At 38.7% G+C, this 18,228-nt stretch overlaps 1 long non-coding RNA gene across 1 annotated transcript in view; it reads left to right on the top strand.

Moving 5' to 3' along the window:
* Positions 1-302: 302 nt before the first annotated feature.
* LOC120311346 overlaps positions 303-18,228 on the top strand; it is a 38,297-nt gene continuing 20,371 nt past the window's right edge. Inside the window, exons 1-2 of the long non-coding RNA XR_005557594.1 lie at positions 303-402; positions 4,404-4,468. This is a non-coding gene — a long non-coding RNA (uncharacterized LOC120311346). The remainder of the gene's footprint in view (positions 403-4,403; positions 4,469-18,228) is intronic.

The raw sequence follows: 18,228 nt of genomic DNA, 5'->3' as shown, positions 1-18,228 counted from the left end.
TCCTTACTGGCAGAGAAAAAGGCTGGAATAGCAACATAACAATGATAGGACCATCCCACCCTTGTCTTCTGAACAGAGGTAGGAGTATGAAGAAGCAAGGTATGCTATTTATATAAAAAAAGAAAAAGCAGGGAAGAGAAACCTTAAGGAAAATGTTGTTTGTGATTCAGCTTTGTGGTACTAATCAGGTTCTTTTGGTTTGTTTTGTTTTTAACTTTATTCAGCTCATGTTAGGGCAGGATGTGGTGTAAGAAGACAGGCAAAGGAAGATGGGCAGAATCTGGCAGCCAGACCCACCCCATGCTGACTGCAGCAATAGAACTGCTAGATGTTTTTCTCTCTGACTGGTGTCGTGCAGAACAGAAAGGACAGCAAAGCTGGAGGAATCGACCAGTTTCACAGGTGGGACACCTGAAAAATCAGAACAGCACCATTTGGTGTTGAGTCAAAGCAGTAGAAGCAGGATAGGAATAGGAAGTGGGGGCAACAAATTTCATGCAAGTGGTTTTCTTCCAGGATGGGTGGAGAGCACTTCAGCTCAGCTGGGAGGACATGCCTTCTAAATCATTCCAGTGGAGGTCTTGAACATTTCTGAAGCAACCTAATTTGGTTCAGTATTCAGTTATTTAATCCCCAGTCCACACCCATCTCTCCCTAAATCTAGCTTAGTGTTCAGAGGCAGGCTATTATATAGGAAAGCTAGTCATGTTGATTATTGTTGAAATCATTGAGGTATATTACTGTGAATTTGTGAATTGAACCTGTGCCAATAATTTCAGAAAGATTTATATATGGATACCTTATTCTGGATAAAGCCAGAGATTTCCAAAGGTCCCAGAGCAAAATCAAATCAAGTAAGCAGCCCAATTTTCAGTTTCATTTATTGCACATTAGTGTCCAGCCGCTGGTGCCAAATAACTAGCTTTCAAAATATTTTACAGGAATAATAAAAACTAACATTAAAGTGGTTAAACTGTTAAATGTCAGTTTTTGAAAGGATAACTAATGAAAGAGAAAGTTGTCCCTGGGTTAAAAGTCCCAAAGCATTAAAAGCCCCAGAAGTATTTTACACTGAAAGCTCCCTTTGATACCTTACCATTAAGAAACAGAAGTGTGTACATGGCCATGTCTTGAAAAACTCAGTGTGAGAAAACTTGAGCCCCAAAGCATCCACTCAGCCAATTCAAATATCTTGTAAAGTTCAGTTGGAACAGATAGCTCCCAGAAAAACAGCAAAATTAAGACAAGTTTAATGGAACTGAGATTGGCTAAGGGCTGAAACTAATACCCTTAGCTCTTTAGCTTTCCAAATCAAAATATGCCAATGGTTTTAAAAGTCCATAAAGGATATAAAGATGTGACATTGTTCCAATTCAACCTAAAATAGCCACTTAGCACATTCTACTTTTTAATAAACGAGCAGCCTTCCATACTAGTTATTGTTTGAGATTCAAGAAACATATTTTCATGCAAACAACAGTAGGCTGAGATATATCCTTGACTGAAAGTGCAGTAACCATAAAGAATTAACATTTTCTTTGAGAAATCTTTAACTTGCTCACTTGCTTCATAGCACCAAGTTCCCATTATTTTTTGAAGATGTCTTACCTCTCAGTCCAGCCCAATTTCATTTAAAATCCAGATCAGACCTGTAAAGAAATTCAGAGAAGCTATCCTATTCAGGACCTGTGGATGTTCCCTTGGTTCCTTCAGCTTCATTATGAAGTGTCATTCATAAAAAACAAGTGTGGTATAAATAATGTATTATATTCAGACATGGTCACCATCACCAATACTCTGCTAACATTCAAATAATACAATGGAAGAGTGTGCCATGTCTATCTACATTGTCAAATATTTAGAAAGTTCAAAGGGGCAAAAATACAAGCTGCTGCTTCATAAAGTGGAGGTTATGTTCCAAACAGCATAAATAACTTGTATCTTATTCTTTGGGTTACTATCTGGTTCCAGTACCAGTTTGTAGCATTTGTTTGATCTTCCATATTCTGCATACTCTGGGGGCAAGATGAAGTCCACTTCTTCCCATATGCCTCTACTTGGAAATTCAGGTCAATGTCAGGGACCTTGCTACGTATTCAATTTTTGGTCCATGCATATTTTCTGGCCTTGTCCTCCAAACAAAATTGTTTCATTTTTATTACTCAGTTTTGTCTTTCAGGACAATCCTAATGCATATATAAAGTAAACAATAAAGATTCTCAAAGCTCTATTTCTTATGACTTTATGGGCATGTCCATGTAGCTTTCTTAGCAATAATATTATGACTGATTTGCCTCTGTTTTCTTCCAGATGCTTATTGGCCTGCAAGTTGGAATTATTAAAGTCAACTAGTTTGGTGCAGTGGTTAAGGCATCAAACTAGAGGAGATCTTGAGACCATGAGTTCTAGTCCCACCTTAATCATAAAGCCAAGTGGGTGACCTTGGGCCAGTCATTCTCTCCCAGGAAGTGGACAAAGGCAAACCACTTCTGAAATTTTGCCAAGAAAACTGCAGGGACTTATCCAGGCAGTCATCAGGAGTCAATACTGACTAGAAGGCACCTACACACATGTGCACACACCCCAAATTTATAGCTTTCAGAGTTCCCCATTCATAACCTAGTACAGTCTGACCTTGCTTGTTTTTTTTTTTTTTAGATCAACAAATGCTGGCTAATTGCTGTTATCTACATTTAAGAGAATACATCTAATTAGACTGACTCTTTGAAAAATATTCCAGTATCTGACCAAGGGACAAGAGTTGGTTAGGGTCAGAGAATCTCAGCCAATCACTACCACAACAATCTACCCAAATTTCCTTTCACTGAGCCATTTCCAGTTCTTAAACAGAGAAGAAAATTGTGGTCAAAGTACAAATATTTTATTTATGGCACTGCAAAGTGTCTTTGGTTTTGAGGGTAGGATCCATCTGCTTTTCTTCCAAAAGGAAATGGGATTCATTTTCTGTTTGGGAGAAGATGTTGGTCAACATGAGGTTGACCTTACTGCTGGGTTTTTATTTTTATGATGTGAGGATTGGTGGCTACTTCCCAGTTCCCCTTCTGTATTTGTGCAAAACTTTGAAATCAAAACCAGCAAAATGAAGATGGATCTTATGTTTCTATAGTGCTACACTTAACATTAAGCACAGATTTAGCTCTTATCCTGCTTATTACTGTTTTCAGCTCTGTATTTTTTGTGATTTTTCAACAGTGCTGCATTTTTCTTGTCCTTTTTATTAGAATTCTGGTCTGCCCTGGCTAAATTAAAATATTTTTTATGAGAGAAAGGTGAAGTAAAATGAGCTTAATAATGAAACAGTAACAACAAAAACAACAGTTATCCTGTGTTGGTGGATTGTCAATGAGCAGAGAAAAAAAAAAAAGGGCCACCAAGATGTTTTGGGTATGAAGTAAGACAAAAGAATGGCTCTGACTGTAATCAGCAAGAGATTAGAGTACGCCTATGGCACTGGGCAGCTGAGGTCATATTCCCTCTCTGTTTTCTCCTTGAGGGTGTGGTGGGTTTTCCCTGCAGGCTTTTAAATGCTAGGAAAAGGGGAGGCGTGAAGGAAGAGAAATATCAGCATGAGAAAGGGGTAGTAACTTTACCTGAAAGTTGACATCAGACTCAGATAGTGACACAGAGTTGGGAAAAAGCCATTCCCTGAGTTATTCCTGAAGATAACATCAGAATGAAAAGGGTTTTCAATACAGAATGAAATGGGCAGTGAGTGGAAAGTGGGTGGAGGAATCCAACACTTCAGAACAATTAAAGGGTAGGATACTACCCGGCATAATAAATAAAGATCCTGAGGTGAAAGCCGGAGTGAGAGTGTACCTCAAAGTGGGTCTCTAAAACTTCTAAGGCCACTGTGCCCATCCTAGATAAATAAGAGATGTGTGGCTCCATCAAGTTCAAATTAAATGAATTCATTTTGGAATCACATGGTTGAACTGAGTCCATCTGGAAGAAAGACTTTGTTTGCATGTACAAAAAGCCATCAAAATATCAGATCAATCTGAAGGTAACCAATTCAATCTGATTATAGAAATCTTTGTCCAGCCCTAATATTATATATTTCTCTGTGAACTTTAGAGCTTCTGAAGAGACTCATGCATTTTGGAGAAACAGAACATCTGGATTCAAATGTTAGGGTCACTTCTTTCAATGAAGAGAGGACCACCCTCTCTTGTAAAAATGTATTCACCTTATGGACCCAATCATTTGCCACTTCCCAGGGCTTAATAGTTGAAAGGCTTGCTCCATCCTTGGAGAATTTCAAGAAGAGTTGGGACAGCCATTTGTCTGCAATGATATAGGATCTCCCATTTCAGAAGGGGGTTGGACCACTAGAAGATCTCCAAGGTCCCTGCTAACCTTATTTTCTATGTTCTAACCAGGAGAGACAAAAATCTAAAATACAAATGGCTCACAGCTCCAAAGACCTTATCGCACATGGAATAAGGTAAGACTATTTGTGAGACTGGATTTTTCCCATCATCTCTGCTGACCCCACCAGTCCTGATAGAGAGGACATACTCTGTAACCCTTCTGTGAAACAATGTCTTCTTGTTGAACCCTGGAATTGTATCTTCTCAGTGCTAGCACCTATACCATAGAACAGCATGTCTCTGGAAATGTAGCTGACACTTGTTTTTCACAAGGCACTGAAGATCTGCTTCCTCCCAAAAAATTTAGACCAGGGGTTTACATACATTCTGCTGCTATTGAGGTGTTTCTCATGAATGCAGTTGTTGTTTTACCCTTGGGTGCTAGAGGTTGCATGCTACAGCTTTTGCATTTTAATCATTATGCACCACTAAGATTCATCATTGTGAGATTCACCATAGATGGTCATATAAATCATATAGACAAATAAAGAAAAATGCAAAGCAATAGTAATAGTAATAATAACAATAATGACAATTATTCTAAATGTATTTAGAAATATGCAACCAGATACCTAATAAAAACAGATGGCCCAACAGCTGATCCTGCATCAGGTTCTCAAATATAATATTGGCCTTTTATCTATTAAATCATTAACTATTTTGAAAGTATATGAATATTTATTACACTAATAACTCATTGCAGCAGCTCAAAATGTTTAGCAATTTCACAGAAATAATAAAGTATCCATAGTCCAGTAAGATCCAAAAAACCTCCCCATAAAATACAAAGCAGAAAATCTAAAAACAACCAGAACAAAAAACAAAAAACAGTGTAGAAAAACTGACATGAGGTCTGAAGAATTCTATCTTTAACTCCTTCTAAAAGATACCGTAGTTAAAGTGAGGATTAATTTAATGTCTAATGGGAGGCCATCACAAAGGCCAACACCGGTTTAGAAAAGTTGTCCTGAAGAAAGATCTCTGGAGCTGCCCAAACATCCCAATAAACAAATAGCTCATTTTGCTAAGATAAGTTTTAATTGGTTTTCTCCTGTTGAGACCTTTACAAACAACAGGACTTCAACAACTTATCTAGTACAACCCAGGTAGAGAGGTAAAGCTGAGTGTCTTATCATACCACACTCCAACCCATCAATGATCTTACATAGTTTCATGTAGATATGTACAGTAGTGGTTTCCTCAAATGTACAATAGTGGTTTCTTCATATTGCATAAGATCTGCAGCTTGTGATCAGTCTGGCATATTTGCTGGTCAAATAGTCTGTTATGAGCTTCTTGGCCCATCGCTACCCTTGCTGGCCTCCTACAAACTCCTTAATGTTTCTTGGGAAAGACTCTTGGTTTTTGGCTTCAGTGTATTCAAGTCTGAAAGGCTTCCAGGTGAGGCTGTTATTGAGAAATTGTCTTGCCTCATTTGTGGAATTTTTTTTTTGAGACATCTACAGGAAATATCCATCATTTGTAATTATTTAGTGCTTCCCCACTGCTTCTTCTATTTGAGAAAGACAAAATAGCCATGCCTTTTGGCTGATAATGCTAGCAGCCCTTAGTCCGGAAACACTCAGCAGCTTTTGCTAGGGCCAGCTATATGGTTCTGTAATTGTAGAAGTACTCAAACTTGCCATGAAGTACCCCAATTTCCTAGTGACTTGCATAATACTACACAACATTTGCTCGCACTCTTTGCTGTGTTGGAAAGGCAGGGATGAAAAGAACACAGTCTGCACTCATTTCAGTATTAATATCTGTTCCAAGGATAGAAAAGTATTTTGCACACACCCAGTCTATAAATCAGATTATATAATGCTAATAAATTATCTCCTATGAGCCAATGCATCTGTCTCAGCCCATTCCCTTTGTCCAACTGTGCTTGCATCTTCTTCTGCTTCTCTTGTCTGCCCACTCTTTGGATGCTGCATTTGTTACCGTGTGATTCAGCTGGTCTGTGTCCTGCTTGTGGGCTCGTCCTAAATTCCAACCTCTTGTCTAATGATAAGCAGACAAAAATGTTGGCATTCAGTTTCTTGGCACTCCACTGAAGGAGTGTGGGGAAATATTTCACCTCCCAGTTGCAGTACAAATGTGGACCAGTTATTAGGTCACTGACACAAAGCCTGAACAAGCCCCACTTCCTCTGAAGTGTTGTGCTGAAGTGTTAACACAGCTGGTTGTATTCCATACAGGTGAGTGCTGTAGAAGAGAGACTACAGGGGGAATTTGGCAGTAGCATCAGTCAGAGGAACCTTCTGAGCTAAACTTGTGTTCTTTCCAACCTCTTCCTTTTGTTAAGTATTTTGTTTGGTTTGGTTTTTAAATTAGCAAGGAAAGCACAGAGCCTGATTTGTGATTAGCCCTAATGGTTCAGAGAGAAAAAAAGAAGAAGCTTGATTCCTGGGATACTCAGAGGGAGTGTTGAGCAACCTGATGAAGGCCATACACATATTATTAAATCACAGAAGATCTTATTCTCTAGTTTGCAATTTTGCATTTTAATTGTAAATGAAACTTCGATCTAGATTGTTCCCAAGTCACTGCAAAGCCATGTTTCCTGTGGTGTTTAATAGCATGAAGGCAGGATTGAGGAGACCAAGAAAAATATACCTTCTGGACTAGACAGTTAAGCATCACGCTTGACCCACAGCTATTTATTTTCTAACTTTTGTTGATGATCAAGGGTTTTTTTTCCCACATTTTTTTCCCTGCATGGTATCACTTTCCCCCTTTTATCCTTTCAATGCTTGCCTTATGAACTTAAGGAACATGTCATCAGGGAAGACTGTGGCTGTCCTAATTTCCTATTTTTCTTTAGAGTAAGAGAAACACTCAAATACTGTTTCTGCTCATCCCCCCCACCTCCTGATCCCTGTTGCTTTCATTGGTTAGACAAGGTGATTTTTGATTGATCGAGCTACCTGTCATTTTGTCTTTGGCATCTATTATTGATTATGAGTCGGTAGCAAAGAATTAGAGGTTGATTCCAGTTTGCTTCCATCTGGGGGTTTATCTGGAGTTTTGTGGTCCAGATCTGGCAGTCCTATTGATTCCTGTTAAATAGGTACACAGCTACTCTCTTGCCTACTAGAGCAGTTCCTTTCTTTCCAGGCTCTGCTCTTATTTACGTTATTCAGTCACATCTCTTGCATTGTTGCTGCCTCTTACTTACAAACAGAGTGCAAAATCCCTCATTAGGCCCAGTGTTAATGATCCCTGAGGTGTACGCCAGTCTTTTAAAATGACTTTTTTTTAATGACCTGAAAAATAATTGTAACACAAGCCTTTGTTCAATTAGGTGTTTCATCCTTCATTCCCCTGAAAGCCAGTTTGGTCTAGTGGTTGAGGCCCCAGGCTAGAAAGTAAGAGACTATGAATTCAAGTCCCACCTTAGCCATGAAAGCTAGCTGGATGACTTTGGCCCAGTTACTCTCTCTCAGCCCAAACATCTCAGGGTTGTTGTTCTGAGGAAAATAGAAGGAGGAAGGTGTTTGCCACCTTGAGTTATTTGTACAAATAATGAAAGTTGGATATAAATAAATAAAAATATTGTCATGTATGTTAATTTTTGATTTTTTTAAAAAAAATATTAATAGACGTGTAAGAGCATTATCAACACTTTCAATGGAAGTCAGATGACAGCAGAGTCTTGAAGCAGAGGAAATAGGGTTAGGATAAACAAGAACAGCAACAAAGATCACCAATTTCATGTTATAATAATTATCTGTCATCTCAAGGGTAGGCTGACAATTGAGCAGTTGAGAAACGTAGTGTGTTAGGTGGGACCTGAAAAATAACAGCCAAAGAGGTACATCAGGAGATCAGAATAAAAATCAAATCTAGCACTAGGAAGATTGAGTTACTTAGGTGAAGCTTGATTGGAATAAAAAAATGCTCTAAGGGATCTAATACAGTGGTATCAAACTGCTGGCCCATGGGCCAGATGCGTCACATGGAAGCTGTGCCCACCCCAGCTCTGGCAAGGGGAAAAAAGTAGCGATATGTCATGACACGTCACATGATGCGACGAGTTTGACACCCCTGATCTAATAGATCAGATGAGTCAGCCCAGGGCTAAACTTTATTAGACATGGGAAAGTTGTGCTCTTCTAAACTCTGTTGAACTCTAGCTTCCATCAACCTTAGCTATTGGTCAAGGAGTGAACACTAACAATTTCTGGAGGTTCATAGGCTCTTTTTTTGACCTAGACAGATCCTGCAACTTGGCATTTCATCTTGTGGGTCAGTTATACAGAAATCCTGTAACTGGATCAAATTCAAACAATTGATATTTGTCTTAATCCAAACTCCTGCCTTTCATTCTTAGCTTGTCCCAGTTTAGACTGTCTGACACAAGTATATATGCATGCTTGTGTTTATTACTTTTTCAAGTTCTAGCAAACAACTGAAGGACCAAAGTTTTTTTATTTCTCTTAGAAGGGTTCTTTCTCTCCAAGAGATTATAGGGATGCTTCTCCTAGTTAAATACAGTCTGCTTTACTTGATTCCAAAGAAAAACAGGTGAAATGATTTTGTGACCCAACATAGATTTTGATCCTTAAAGTAGGACATGAATGGATATGCTATGGTGCCAGTCAATAAGTATGATATTGGAAAGTGCTGTAAAGAGTTTTCAAATTCAAGTTGAGGTAGTGGATTAGGAGTGTACAAATAAGAGTCTTCAAGATTGCTTTTTAAAGAAATATTGTTAGTTCTGCACAGAAGTCCAGGAAAAAGAGAACCACTGCAAAAGTGTAATGCTTTTGACTGTATGGAAATACTAGATTTAGATATTGTAGGACAACTTTAAAAGCTATGGGAAACTGTTCTGAAGAGATAAATGTCCACTGGGACAAAAATTTGGGGTACTATCATGTTTGTATTTATAACATTTCAGTTACTGAGTGCTGCCTTGAAGCTTACAAAAGGCATAATATAAATATTTTACATACCTAGAAATAAAATCATGGTGTTTAAAATTTGAAACAAAATAATGGAGAGATGCTTTGAAAGTGACTCCTGGGAAAAAGTGGCCAACTGTGGGTTATTTTCTATACAGCTAAACTAAAAATTCTATCACAATAGTGTGGGATATTGACACATTTCATTTACAATGAATTGCTGCTGGAGAGAACCGGAACCTTCAGATCAGAGGCAGTGTAGTCTTGACTTTTTAGGTTCTAGGATCAAATATACCTTCGATGCCCTTATAAGATGTTTACTGGCAGATGATATATTACCATTGGTTAAAGAGTGGTAGGGCTCATTTGACTTTGACTTGCTTAACTCTTAAAAATATATTCTGACTTCTTTAGTTCAAAGATATTTTGAGTGAGTGTCGTGAGATCCGCTCGCAAGCTGATTCCCTATTCACAAAATAGCTATCATGGGGGCCTGAGCAGACACAAAGCACCAGTTTGTAAGAAAATCCACAGTTTAGGCTCCTCATTTTCTTCCCTTCTATCTTCATCATTCTTCCGGATGGGTTCTATCACAATTTGTGCAGAGTTGTGGCAAGGCTGGAGTAGAGGTGTACTGCACTGCACTGCATGGAATGTATGTAGCTATCATTTGGGGATGGTTGTAAGGACGTTCTTTTTATACATCAGCACTTGATGTTTTCCACCTGAACGTGCCTTGTCTTCCCTTGTCTCCTAGCAGGAAGTTGGCACCAATAAACACACAGGTGTGTATCTCCGTAAAATGCAACTTTGGGATTTGGCAGTTGTTTGCGCCAGCCCATCTGCAGCCCTCTGCAACCTCCTCTTACCCATTAACCCCTTTGCAGCATAGGTATATGGGATGGCTTGTTGTTAATTGCGAAGTCGTGTCCGACCCATCGCGACCCCATGGACAACATTCCTCCAGGTCTTCCTGTCCTCTACCATCTTCTGGAGTCCATTTAAATTCACACCTACTGCTTCAGTGACTCCATCCAGCCATCTCATTCTCTGTCGTCCCCTTCTTCTATTGCCCTCAATCTTTCCCAGCATTAGGCTCTTCTATCCTTCCTTCTCATTAGGTGGCCAAAGTACTTGAGTTTCAACTTCAGGATCTGGCCTTCTAAAGAGCAGTCGGGGTTGATCTCTTCTAGGACCAACCGGTTTGAACGCCTTGCAGTCCAAGGGACTCGCAGGAGTCTTCTCCAGCACCACAGTTCAAAGGCCTCAATTCTTTTGCGCTCAGCCTTTCTTATGGTCCAACTTTCACAGCCATACATTGCAACTGGGAAAACCATGGCCTGGACTATGCGCACTTTTGTTGGCAGGGTGATGTCTCTGCTTTTTAGAATGCTGTCTAGATTTGCCATAGCTTTCCTCCCCAGGAGCAAGCGTCTTTTAATTTCTTGGCTGCAGTCCCCATCTGAGGTGATCTTGGAGCCCAGAAAAATAAAATCTGTCACTACCTCCATTTCTTCCCCATCTATTTGCCAGGAATTGAGAGGGCCGGATGCCATGATTTTGGTTTTTTTAATGTTGAGTTTCAAGCCAACTTTTGCACTCTCCTTCTTCACCCGCATCAAGAGGCTCTTTAGTTCCTCTTCACTTTCTGCCATTAGAGTGGTATCATCTGCATATCTTAGGTTGTTGATATTTCTCCCGGCAATCTTAATTCCAACTTTTGATTCATCTAGCCCTGCCTTTCTCATGATGTGCTCTGCATATAAGTTAAATAGGCAGGGCGACAGTATACAGCCTTGCCGGACTCCTTTTCCAATTTTGAACCAATCAGTGGTTCCGTGTTCGGTTCTCACTGTTGCTTCTTGACCCGCATATAGGTTTCTGGGATGGCTATGGGCAGGCAACTCTAAGTCAGCCTTGAGAAATAGCCCCGTGGGACAAGGAGCCTGGGAATACCATTGTCTATGGGCTCATTGTAGCACATAGCCACTGCATTGCCAGCTTTCAATGGTGTTCATAGGGACCAGTGACAGCATATTTGTGTCATCATGCCATCACACAAAATCCACCACTTAGTTCCTTGTTTTAGATCCTGGCACAAAGTACATAATGACAACATTTGTCTGACACCATTATTGCACTGGGGTCAATCATTTGGTCATCAGAATGATTTGGTGTAGATCTGCTAGCAATCTGCCTTTAGTCTTTGATTTCCCCCCTCTTCCCATTGTATCCATAGAAGGCTGGAAATTCTAACAACCATTCCACTAATTTTCATTCTCAATTATGTCAGTCAAGAGTAGAATGTGCAAGTTCTTACTGAGTGATATAGAATGTACAGGCTATCTAGGATTTGGTCATAATACCTTCCTTTCCCTTTCCTCTGCATTACCTTAACCCGTTTACATTTAAGAAATTCAAAGCAGGTTTTCCTACTTCTGGTTGAAATAGAAAGGGTTAGCCCAATAGAAATACCTTCTGAAACTTGATACCAACCCCATCACCTCATTACTACAGATCATAAAGAACTTTATAAAACCCTAGTAAGATCACACCTGGAATACTGCAACCAAATTTGGTCACCATACTACAAAAAAGATGTTGAGACCTTGGAAATAGTTCAGAGAAGAGCAACTAAAATGATCAAAGGCCTGGAGACTAAAACATATGAAGAATGGCTGCAGGACTTGGGTTTGGCTAATCTAAAGAAAAGAAGAAACAGGGGTGACATGATATCAGTATTCCAGTATTTGAGGGGTTGCCACAAAGAAGAGGAGGTCACGTTTTTCACCAATGCACCAGAGGGCAGGACAAGAAACAAAGAAAGAAGCAACCTGGAATTAAGGAGAAACTTCTTGACAATGAGGACAGTTAACCAGTGGAACAGCTTGCCTCCAGAAATCTTGGGCACTCCATCACTGGAGGTTTTTAAGAAGAGACTGGACAGCCACCTGTCTGAAATGATATAGGTTCTCCTGCTTGAGCAGGGGGCTGAACTAGAAGACCTCCAAGGTCCCTTCCAGCTCTATTCTATTCTATTCTATTCTATTCTATTCTATTCTATTCTATTCTATTCTATTCTATTCTATTCTATTCTATACTGTTCTGTTCTGTTCTGTTCCGTTCCGTTCTGTTCCAGTAGCAATTTGTGGAAAATTTTTAAATGTATTGCTTCTCAGATCTTTAAAATTATCTCCCCCCCTCCCTATGCTCCTACTTGACTTGTGTGTATACTTCCCAGCTTTTGTTTCCTAATTGGAGGGGTATCCTTTATGTACATTCTAGTTCGCTGTGTGTGGATTGCAAAATGTAGCAGTTAAGAGTGGTACATAGGGAATTATTTACCACTGGAAATGATTTACAAACCTAACAGCATGCCAGTGTTTAGGGTAAACTAATGAGAAAGCCAACTTCTCTGAAAGTAGTGTTATGATTATAATAAGGGCAGACAAGGGACAAACAATATCTTTAAAGAAATTTTTAAAGAGAGGAAGTTTAAAGAATAGCAGCAAACACCGTTGACATGCCTACACTGGTTATTCAATGGGGATATTCTAGTTTATGGGGAAAGTGCCTCTCTATTTTTAACAGCCTTAGTGTGTGTTGCACTTAGTGAAAACTTCACTATTTCCTGCCACAACTCTAGGCCCTCCAAGCAGGGTTTATCCTGGCATATGATCTGATGTGCCGCCAAGCACCTTTGTTTGCTGTAGTGGGAGAACAATTCTGGAATGTGTTTGTCATTTCTATTGTTTTAGAAAGGAAGAACTGACCTCAAACTCTTTAGTGTACCCCTCCCGTCCTGCTCATGGTTTTCTTCTAACTTCTCAATTTGTTTGATGGCTATTTTTGTGTCTGTTTTACTTGAGGGAAAAGCATTTCTGGTTTTATCACAAGACTGTACCTTCAGGTAGAAAAGTCACTGATGTTGTCCATCCTCAGAGTTCAATGAAACCTGTTCTATATGAGTGAATATAGGATTGCATTCAACCTGTTGACTGCCCTTCAAAGAACTGCTAATACCAAACTTTCCTTTTCAGATGTGACTGAATTTCCTCCATTCAAGATTATTGCGACAAAACAATACAATACACTATAAACATGAAATCAGAAAGCAGCCTTCCCCAGTTAATTTTTTCCAGCTATGATTTGACCATCTTAGCTTGAAAAGAGCATGTTAAAATCCAACCCCTTTGAAAGTTATCTGGCTGATGAATACAGATATAAGCATGATGATTACAGTATGTGCTGATCTTGAAGTTATACTTCATGACATCTGAATCAGATAAGACTGTGCTGGTAGTGATTTAGAGTCTGGATTAAGAAATAGGCTGTCTGAGGGCAAATGAATTGAGGCTGAATTCTGACAAGGCAGTGCAGTGTGGTTAACCAGTTAAAATATATAGTTCTCATGTCCAGGAATTGGGTGTACAAGATAGGACTGCACTTCTTTCCTAGAATAGCTTCAGAGTACTTTTTGACACACACACACCCCTTTTTTTTTAGCTAAAGCACAGGTGTCTTTGGTATGTAGTAATGCCTATAAGCAGATTCCTTTGGTTTTCTAGCTTGGACTTTTCCTGACTTTGAACTCTGGCCAAAATACTATTTGAGCGACTGTTCTTCAAATCAGGTAGGATCTTAAGCATAAGCACATTGAAGGGCTAAACACAAATGGAGCTCCAGAGACATGTCTTTCCAGCAATCAGACTCAGTTTGTAGCCTTCCAGCTATAGTTTAGTTTAAGGATTGACACCGAATACCAATTCACAGAATTGCTTCCCACCCACCCCCACTCCCAAAGATTTTCATGCTCAAGGGCCCTTGAAATAGAGAGCCAACAAAATTCAAACTAATTGCAGTTTTGGGGCAATCTTCAAAGTCAGCTCCCCATATTATCCCTTACTATCTATACTTATGTGTTGCCCAGTAATGACAGTTCTCTGGGTGACTAACTATAAGAGTAGAAAAATGCATGAAAAAAATACAAAGGATGGAATCTAAACCTTGTATAAAATAGTACCAGAGAATAGCATCTTCTTCAGTTGGTGAACTAGTGGCAAAACTTGGCAGGATTTGTTGAAGTCCTACACTTTTTATGGTATTTGAGGGAGGCCTACTTTATGAATCTTAAGGAAAAGCCTATTATGATCATCATATTTTGTATACAGTTTCATCAAACTAATATTTCAAAAAGACGAAGCATGTTACAGTATGGCTGGAAGTGAGGAAAGGTGCCCAGGAATGGAGTGACAGTGGCAATTACATTGGAAAGCAGAAAACAAGTGATTGCTAAATAATGACATTCCAGCCAGAATACTAGAGGTTTTTAAATATAGAACAAGAACTCCATTTCATAAAGAATGTCTTTTATGACCAACTTCCAACATACATTGGGAACCTGTTGTCTATTGGGTAGGAAATAGCCTATGCCATATGCCATTATTTTTGCATTAGCTGGGAGTAAATAAAAAAGAAAAGATGGAGCTATTTAATAAAATAGGAAACAACAAGGTTGGGCAAAATGTACTACTTGATGTAACACTGCATCATTAAAAATGTAAAACTCTGTCATATGCCAAAAAGCTAATGTTAGACTGAAAAGTTAGAATCCAACATTTCAGCACCAAACTGTGGCTTCTCTCCCTGGAGAGTTTGTAGACAGCCTCAAGTGAACTGCTTCAAGGACAGAATTAGGAAATGAAGAATGCTTGCAACATAATTGAAATAGAATCCAAAATAGAAAATTATTTCTTGTTTCTATTTTTAATTATATGTCTTCCATAGGCTAATATCAAGCCCTGTCTTGTAACATGGGATTATAAATTAAATGAAATACTCCAAAGTGTCTTCAGATAAGATAAAAGATAACCTTTATTGTCATCTTTTACTGTGAGCACACTGGCCCACATTAAAAATGAAATTCTGTTGCCTGCTCTCAAAAGAAAGTATATATCTACTCAGAGCCATACATGGAAAGAGGAAATTTGAAAGTTTATAAGGTTGATGCTATTATGGAACAAAACTGTGACTGAATCTGAATGTTCTGCTTCGGATACCACAAACCCTCGTCCCAGAAGATAACAAGGAAAACAGGTCGCGAAGAGGATGTGTAGCATCCCAGACAACCATGCAACCTTACTCAAGCATCACTCATATGCTATATGTCCTGGGTAGAAGGAAGTGAACTACCCATACTCTTTTCTGCCATCCTCACCACGTTCTGCATCGTCTTCCTGTCTGAAGCAGTAATGCCTCCAAACCAGACAGTAGTGCAATATGACAAGATGCTCTCGATCATCCCTTTATAGAAAGTGGTAAGGACAGGGGAAGGAAGATGTAATTTTCTCATGCGACGCAAAAAATGCAGGCACTGCTGTGCCCGCTTCACCAGTGTCTCACTGTTGAGCGACCAAGCTAGTCTACTTGCTAGCTGCACACCCAGAAACTTGATGCTGCTAACCACCTCCCCAGGTGAATCATTAATACACAGAGGTGTATGGCTGTGTCTGTCTTTTCTGCAATCAACAGTGATCTCTTTATGTTTAAATGTTTAAAATGAGGCTGTTTTTGTTACACCAGTTCATCAAACCCTCTACTTCCTTTCTTTAGTGTTAATGAACAATCTGATCCTAACTAGTTTCTGCAGCTTGATGGACTACCATTTGTGTGGGTCTGACTCAATATAATTTTCTTGATTATGGTTTTAATGCAAATAATTTTCAGAGGTTAGGGGGTTGGGTGATTTTGCAATGGTTAAGCAAACTGGCCAGTAAAATCAGAATACTAAGCGCAAGGTGAAAATACAGGTAGCTCTTAACTTATGACCACAACTGTGATAAAATTTTCCATTGCTAAGCAAGAAGGTTATTAAATGAGTTGCTTCCAGTTTTATGAACTTTTTGGCCATTGTCAAATCACTGCTTGCCCCCTCCCACCACAAAACTATATAAATAAAGGATGAAAAACAGCTTATCTGTTTATACTAAATGAACTATCCATTTTCTTTTGCATATGGTAACTGCAGTAAGACCACTGGAATACCTACAACAGAGAAATGAATAGTAAAGATGACGGTATTTGCAAAAATGGCAAAATTGAGCTGTTTGATTAAGGATAAGTAATTTTATTAAAGACTGGAAACTTTCTATGGACCTTTTGCTGAAAAATCAGGAAAAAATAGTGATTTATGAATTTGCTGATTAAAAAGAATTGGAATCATCTCTTGGTGAGATGGATGGCATATAAGTTTAATAAGTAAGTAAGTAAGTAAGTAAGTAAGTAAGTAAGTAAGTAAATAAATAAATAAAGAAGAGAATTGTGATGCAATTTTAATGAAGGAAAAAAGAGGAATCGCTTCTTTATATATCTTTTCTTTTTATTCTTTTTGTATTTCTTTTTCACTACACGTTATTCTTTCTTTTTTCTTTAATCTTACTTTATATTATTTCATCTTTATCTTATTACAAAAATTATGTTTAAAAATGTCCATTTTAGGGGAAAAATCTAGTTTTTCTTTCAGTAAATACAGTAAGCATTAAAAAGCAGTGGAGAAGTTAACTTTAAGAAAAGGTTTCAGAACTGTTTAGTACCATTTCAACCTTCCTATTGGTTTAGGATGATGTCACAGACATTACAGTAACACATCTTAATGGGTTTTCCTTGTTATTCACACATTCCATTTCACATAGGCATTTCTAACAGTAGACTGGAGACAACAAATGAGTTGAATAAACTTATTTGATCTTCAGTTCCCAGTTTCAGATTCCTACCTAACATTTAGGCTTGGCAACCTTCAGTTTTAAATATCTTACCTGTAGTCTTGGAGAAGTCAGATTTCTCTTCTTTTAATTATTCTGTACATGTTTTAATTACTGTTTTTGTCAAATCAGGTTAATACAGAGAAAAACTGGTAAATAAATTTTATATTTGTTTGCTATTTATTTATTTCTGCCTTTAGTTATTTTTTAATTTTGTTTGCAGGTCACCCATTCCCGTGGGCTCTGGGCAGTAGTAATATAAACATATATTTAGCTCAGAAAACTCCAGATACATATAAATGGCTATAATCTAAGAAAAAAACACCCCAAGAAATGCAAATATGTATACCTGCAGCCTTTGCTTTCAAATTACAGATGAAACAGGTAGATCTTCAAAGTTTTTCAGAAGGCTAAAGATAATGGGAGATAATTCCTAGCAGTAGGGATGACTATTGAGAATGCCTTCTTCTGAGGCCCTAACAATTCTGTAAGGATGGAACTCAGACAGAATTGGCCCTTTGGGTGAGCAGATAAATATAGGAAAAATGTTCCCTCTGATGGACAGAACTGGACCTAAATAGGGCCTTAAAAATAACAATCAACATCATGAATTTGATTGGACATTTTGGAATATTCCATCATTGCCCATGCTATCACCTTCTGTACCAACTGTAGCTTCCAGAAGTTCTGCAATGGCAGCCTCATGTATAAAATATTATAATAATTCAAACAAGAGGTATCTAGTGTCATGAATGAGTGAGACCCCGGCTTCCTGGTCAGGGAAAGTTGTGACTCACACACATGGTATAATTGTCCAAAGCTCTCTTAACCAGAGCCTTGGAGAAAGAAATAAAGTTACTTAAAATTTCCATCTGATAGGAAGCTCCTTGAGCAGGAGACATGTTATGGCTTCTTTTAGAGGGATAAAAACACCTTCTCACTCAGTGGTTTGCAGAGTAATAACTATTGATTCCAACAGACTCTTGCAGATCCCAAAGACAACTCCACCCTTGCTTGCCCAAAGACTGCATCTGGTGCCAAACCTGAAACCTGCATAGGCAGATTTCCAAAAACTCTTCTACTGTCTACTCTTCCTTCTTGGAAGCTTTCAGTAAGCTCCTTCCAGCTAGTAATGAAAGCTAGGTCTGCCTTCTCATCCAT

Source organism: Crotalus tigris, unplaced genomic scaffold, assembly GCF_016545835.1.
Source record: "Crotalus tigris isolate CLP2741 ecotype Arizona unplaced genomic scaffold, ASM1654583v1 scf7180000018354.2857554, whole genome shotgun sequence".
In the NCBI taxonomy this organism is placed as follows: domain Eukaryota; kingdom Metazoa; phylum Chordata; class Lepidosauria; order Squamata; family Viperidae; genus Crotalus; species Crotalus tigris.
The sequence above is the reverse complement of the archived record's forward strand: the minus strand, read 5'-3'. Positions and strand labels throughout refer to the sequence as shown.